Source organism: Atta cephalotes (genome assembly GCF_000143395.1).
Source record: "Atta cephalotes unplaced genomic scaffold scaffold00051, whole genome shotgun sequence".
Classification (NCBI taxonomy): domain Eukaryota; kingdom Metazoa; phylum Arthropoda; class Insecta; order Hymenoptera; family Formicidae; genus Atta; species Atta cephalotes.
In genome coordinates, this window is record NW_012130115.1 from 265561 (window position 1) to 272882 (window position 7322).

General features: G+C 29.2%; 1 protein-coding gene across 1 annotated transcript in view; it reads right to left on the bottom strand.

Moving 5' to 3' along the window:
• Positions 1 to 7322, bottom strand: part of LOC105622957 (AT-rich interactive domain-containing protein 2) — a 115533-nt gene that overhangs the window by 106646 nt on the left and 1565 nt on the right. The window lies entirely within an intron of this gene.

Sequence of the window (7322 nt, forward strand, 5' to 3'; positions counted from 1 at the left end):
ATATATAGGTATATATATATACATATATGTAGATATATATGTATATACATATATCATATAATGAAATTAAATAATTGGCGCGCGTATTATCCATTAATAAAAAAAATTAGACATTTTTATGGTATATAACACGATTTATAATACGAATCATCAATAAAAAAAGATATGTAGGCAAAATGAATAAATTTTTGTAATAAGCAATTATGTGTATGTTTTCTTTACACTAATTGATTCATTATTATGTATAAAGTCAGGGTTTGAAAAAAATTCGACTTTAGATTTTAGTCCAGATTTTTTTATTTTAATGAGTTTTATTTTTCCGAATTTTATGTATTTTTATTCTTTATATTATATTTAATCCAATATTGATTAGCAAGATTCGCTATTCAATATAATATATAACATATAATATATAATAAATAATTATATTCTGAATTAATTTCAATTTAATTTAATTTAATTCATTAATTAATATAATATATTGGCACATATGTGCATAAGAAACATTTCATACTAAATTGAGCCCGATCCATTTTTATTCAATTCATTTTTTCGTAAAAAATAGTTCCATCACGTGTTAGGTCTTAAAATGTTCGTTATGTATAGATTTTTTAAAAATTTGCTCCAAAAAATACATAATAAATAATACATTTAATATATTAATACATTTAATATTTATTACAATTAATATTTGAAAGATGAAAATTAAAACTAAAATAAATTAAATTAAAAAATGTTTTTAATTTTCTAAAAATTGAAAAAACTTTATCATGAGATCTCAAAATATTTAAAAAAAGGATAAAAATACAATGACTAACAGGCGATTGAGAGTAATAATCAACGCAATTATTCGTAATAATTAACAAATATATTGTTCAAGACGTTACGTACAAATAAGAAGATTCGAACGTTTTGACTCCATTCGAGCCATCATCAGTGGTATTCTACTAGGTAGATCTTGAAGAGAGACTTCTCAGTTCTTTCAGATCTATTTTATTCGGTACGATTAATTTTTGAAACTACCATTGTATTTTTATCCCTTTTTCATCTCGAGAGTTCAATTTATGTTTATCTCAATTTATTTTTAGATCTCAAAGTATTTGTTACGTATAATATTGGAGTACAAATAAGTTTCCGCCGTTTTTAATAAAAAATTAAGCATTTATTGTGAAAGAACGGTACATAATGTTTTATTCAAAGTAATAGCCATCGCTAGCCACTACTTTTTCCCATCTTTCTGGTAGCATGTGACACGGTAGCACCGTGTCGGAAGAATGCTTCATCTTTTGAGGCTATTCAATCATCAATACAATTTTTGATATCTTCATATGATGTGAAGTGCTGCTCAGACAGGCCATGCTTCATCGATCGGAAGGAGCAATGTCTGGAGAATACGGTGGATGGGGTAGAACTTCCCATTTGAGTGTTTCTAAGTAGGTTTTGACCGGCGCCGCAATATGTGATCGAGCATTATCATGCAGGAGAATAATTTTGTCATGCCTGGAGTAGTAGTGGGCGCGTTTTTCCTTGAGTGCTCGGCTCAATCTCATCAATTGTGTTCGGTAGAGAGCTCCAATAATGATCTCGATTTGAGCAACTCATAATACACGACACCAAGTTGATCCCACCAAATACACAACATGAGTATTTTTCCATGAATATTCGGCTTGGCTGTCGATGTTGAAGCATGGCCAGGTGGTCCCCATGATTTCCTCTTCTTTGGGTTATCGTAGTGGATCCATTTTTCATCACCAGTGACTATACGATGCAAAAAACCCTTTCGTTTATGCCTGGCAAGCAGCATTTCACATGTGAAAAATCGGCGTTCAACGTTTCTCGGCTTCAGTTCATATGGAACACAATTCTCTTGCTTTTGAATCATTCCCAATTTCAAACGATATGAAATTGTTTGAGTCACTCCTAATGTAAGTGCAAGTTCTTTTTGCGTTTGGCACGAATCTTTATTCAATAATGCTTCCAATTCCGCGTCTTCGTTCGTCCACTTTCGGCCTTCCGCTACGTTCTTTGTCTTCGACGTCAAATTCACCGTTCTTAAACTTTTGAAACCACTCACGAAGAATTTCTCTCACTTAAGGCAGCATCACCATATGCTTCTACAAGCAATCTATGAACCTTAGCTGCAGATTTCTTCAAATTAAAAAAATAAATCAAAAGTTCCCGCAAATGACGCTTATTCGGCTCGATATTTTCGTACAAAAAAAAATATATGATTCAAAATCGCTAATATTTCAAGGTTATGGTGTTGCCGGATGTCCAATCTTATATATGTCGTTTTACATCAAACAATTTTAACTACAGTTTATTAGTGGCGCCGTCTTTTGCAAACGGCGGAAACTTATTTGTACTCCCAATAAATATTTTGTGAATTTTTTCAAGAAAATAATATTTTTGAGAAATCATAAATATATTTTGTATAGTATAATTTAATAAATAATTGAAAAATACATAGCTTTTAATAATTTCACAAAAATATTTCAAAAATTTCAGTTTTTGTTTGTTTACAATTTATAGAACAAAAACTGTGCCAGTTTGAAATTTTTTAGTTTTGAAAGAATTTTGGAAAATTTCTCTATAAAAAAAATTCAATCTTTGACCCTTGTATGTCGAAAACTTCTATTATTTTGAACGTTCTATCAGTAATCACGCTTCGTGGCAATGATGTAATTTCAGCTTCAAGCACACCAGCATTTTATCTTGGGTTTTTCAAGTGGTTTTTTTTTTTAGGCTCCAATCCAATAAAACTCGGTAAATTGTCAAACTCTGATAAAAATATGAAGATATGATTATCATAAAAATTAATAGTTTACAATAAGATATTTCATTTTTCATGTCAATATGTGTTAATATGAAATATAAAATCTCGTAATGATCTCTATCTTAATACTTTCACATGTAGAATAATAATAATTATTATTATATGTAGAATAAGTAGAGGAATTATATTATATAAAAAAAAAATCATAATTTCATTTTAATAAGGGAGATGATCTTCATATTTCTTTAGCCTCCAACTAGAAAAAAACATGATCAAAATACGTTTTTCAAAATTGTACTACTTTCATGTGAGATTTTTTTCAATCACATACACGCACATGCACGCACGCAAGCACGTCTTATTCTCGACATATCTTAGTGCGTCAATTAAAATAAAACATTCAGTGCATGTATATTGACTTTTGACAAATGTTATCCAGAACAAATGTGATCCTGAATAACATTCAAGAGGTTTTAGTCGATCGGATATTTTGATAATGTTAATGCCGACGGTAACTTTTAAACCTTATAACTCATAAAGTACTTAACAAAAAAATATGTTATTATAGTATTTTGAAAAGTTTTCAAGATAAGCTATAAGAATATGTAAAAATGAAAAATGGAGGATTCCATTAAAAAAATTCAAAGTGACCTTATCCTGACAATGTCACCCACACAAGATCAAACAAATAATATCATCTTATGTCTCCCTCAAAGTCAAAAAACTTTCGTCTGAAACATTTTTCGATTTAACGAAATGTTTTCGAGACATTTCTGTGGATCTTTTAAAATGGGACACCCTGTATATATACAATATATATATATATATATATATATATATATATGTGTGTGTATATATATATATGTGTATATATGTGTATAGAGAAAAGGCTTCTATGATAATAAATATTAGAAGTCTATGGGCAAAATTTAAAAAAATAATAAGTCATTTTGAAGGGAAATTAATAAAGCTTTAAAATAACGTTATATAAAATTTAATGCAAATTCCATTTTTTTTTAAATTAAAGAAATGTGAGCAAATCACAAAGTCAAAAAATTGTGCTCCTAATATGAGATGCTCCGAGAAATCAATAGTAAAACGCAAAGTCAGTATTGCAATTAAAAAACTTTATTTCATGTTTCTAAAATGCAAACAAACACAGCCAGCGTGCGTGAAAAATGAGCATGCGATAGATAATATCCAGAACTCGTCTTCAGATAGTTGGAATCAAGCATCGCACAAATAGGCACTTGATGTTCATTTTGGTTGTTCTTTTTCGGTTGTTATTTTACAATAACATTTAGCAATGATTTTCACTATACTATTATAGAAACATGGATTATTTCATATTAAAAATACCCTAAGTCCTCATATTACGATTTCCACGTATCTTATGATTTTACGATCATCAAATCTAATTTCTGTAATTAAACAATTCAACATATCCCTTCTATTAGTATGACCTTACTCACTACATGAAGAATTTATTGCCAACTATTTATTTATTAAATAATAAATAATAAATAAAAAAAGATTTAAAGGCTCATCTCAAAGAAATTTGAAGACATTCAAAATCTAAAATCTTTTTTTACAATGACTACAGGCATGATCTAATAATGAATTTTCTACTAAATAATTTTCAATCCAAGAGCAATAAATTTATAGTGGAACCAATAGATAACGTTTATTAGCAGAAACACTGCTATCTCATATTAGGCATCTATCTCATAAGGAACTTTCCAATACACACACACACACACACACACACGCGCGCGCGCGCGCGCGCGCGCGGGATGTTCGACGTCAACTGGATCACCAGCATGCCCAAAAATTAGCACAAAAAAAATAATGTTCAAGGTCTCAAATTATTCATATGGGCATGTACTTTTGAAAGAGATGTGCCGTTTTGAGATATCCAATAATGGTGGATCCAATATATACTGAGAAGCGATAAATATCACATGCAAATGTTACATTTTCTTGCTTAAACTATTGTACTGATCCTTAATTGGCTTCAAAATGATTACTTCTAGATTTTTCGGGATTGCTAATTACGAATCTGCTGTAAAAATTTAATACATACTGACGCATATATTGTACACATACCTACTGTCGCAAGCCATCTTTTTGAACGTGCAATTAAAAATCACCACTTGCTAAAAACTAGTGATGAAATACTTTTTATTTTAAGACTAATTCATAGTTTACTCTTTCACGCTCGTGATTAAAAAGCTTGGGAATTAATAGACGTTGAAAGTCTAAGAATATCAAGGTTTCGTTACGCTGGTCGCCATATTGAAACTACTATTTTGAATTTCAAAATTTGTTACATGGGGGTGTTTGGTAAGTTTTGACAAAACGCTCGTGTGTAGATAGAGCGGACTAAATTGACTCAAAAAGTCTTCTATCATTTTGCAATTTTCACAATAGTTAACAAGATATTAATTACTATAAAAATTTTCGAATATTAGTCATCAATAATTTTTTTCAAATATCAACTTTATACAAAAACTGCAAGAGACGAAAATTGTTTATTTTGTTTTTATAGAACTCTAAGAATTTTTTCAAAATTTTTTATCAATTTTTTGGTATTGCATATTCTTATCTTATTTTATCAATATGAGAAAATATGGTATTAAAAAATTCTTAAAAAATTCTCAGAACTTGATAAGAAGAAAATAAATAATTTTTGTCTCTAGCTGTTTTTCTGTAAAGTTAATAGTAACAGAGTAAAAAATTATTTAAGACCAAAATTCAGCGATGTTTAGTAATTAATATCTTGTTAACTATTGCGAAAATTGCAAAATGAGAACTTTTCGAATCAGTTTAGTCCGCTCTGTATCTACACACAAGCGCTTTGTCAAAACTTATAAGACATCCTGTACATGCGCGCGCGCGTATGTGTGTGTATATGTGTGTGTGTTTCACACTATCAAATTTCCTCTTAAGGACATATTTTTGAGGTAATTTTGAGACAAAAATCCTAATACAAAAATGTCGAGGCTACAATAATTTTTTGAATTATAAGCTAAATACTTATAAATACTTATAAGTAAAATTAAATACTTATAAGTAAAAAACCATTTTACTTTTATAGTCTCTATTATTATTTCTGAATTCTTTTGAACATTCTAAAACGAAAATCCTAATTTTAATATTTTCATATTAGAATTTTAATATTAGAATTTTCATCTCAAAATTACCTCAAGAATATGTCCTTAAGAGAAAATTCAGTAGTTGTAAGATACTCTGTATATTATATTGGGGGCATTTTAATCACCTCATGTGAATAACTAAGAAAGATACAAGAAAAAATTTTATAGTAGTAGAAAGTAGGTTCTCTTGGGGAAAAGAAGATGGAAATAATGGATTTTAGATAGAGGGCATTAGCAAGGTCAGATCAAGATCAACATGATTTTTTTTTTTAATGGAACCTCCCATTTTTTTATTGCATATTATTGTAGACATACTTCGAGAGTTTTCCAAAACATTATAATAAAATATTTTTTCATGAGATACTTTTCGAGTTATAAGACTTGAAAGTTACAATACCGCCGGCATTAGCATTACGCGAGATTAACAATAATATAAGGCTAAAATCTCTTGAATGTTGTTCAGGATTTTCTTTCCCCAAGAAAACCAACAATTTTCATACAAAACTTTTTCTTGTATTTCTCTTAGTTTCTGAGATATTCGCCTGGGACGATTAAACTCCACCCTGTATACATAAAATGACATAATAGTAATGTTATCGTTTATTATTTTATAAAATCGATATAATATAGTTGAAGGAAAATTGTATATAATTCGTTGGCGAATTTTATGTAAATATTTTTATAAACTTAACTTAATTGTCCGTTTACTTTTATAAATTGTTTAAGTCTTAAAAAAAACAATTTTATTCATAAATATGAATTTTATTTATGTACATATATCTTTAATAATAAATCCCAAAATTATCCACTATAATTGCTGTGATTTTACGTGTAACTGTTTGATAGTGTAAAATGAGATTAAAGTTAATCTGCATTGATAAAAATGGACGCATTGATAAAAATGAACTTGAATCTCGACTAGAGTTCTATCAAATGCATTTACGCATAGAATAATGTACGCTTCGAGAATCGTGAGCAATATATTTCATGCATTATAGATCAAACTACAATATTAATTAATTTAACTGCAAGAATAGAACGATTCAAGAATAGCTCTTGAAAAGGATACATATTTATCGATACAATTTCTACTTTCTGCAATATTATTAACATTATTCTCGGGCGTATGTTGCGTTTTTTACACAACGTCGACTTTAGTTCCAGCAAAATCAATTGCAACCTGCTAATTAAAGGTAAGGTTGGTGAAAATTCATTTCGCATTTCACCCAACCCGCATACCTTTAATCAAAATGAGATGGTGGCCACAGTGATTTTGTAAATCACAATTTATCTATCCAATATAGGATATTCCTTATTAAGTCCTGTTTTGTGTGTGTGTGTGTGTGTGTGTGTGTGCGTGCGTGTGTGTGTGTGTGTGTGTGTGTGTGTGT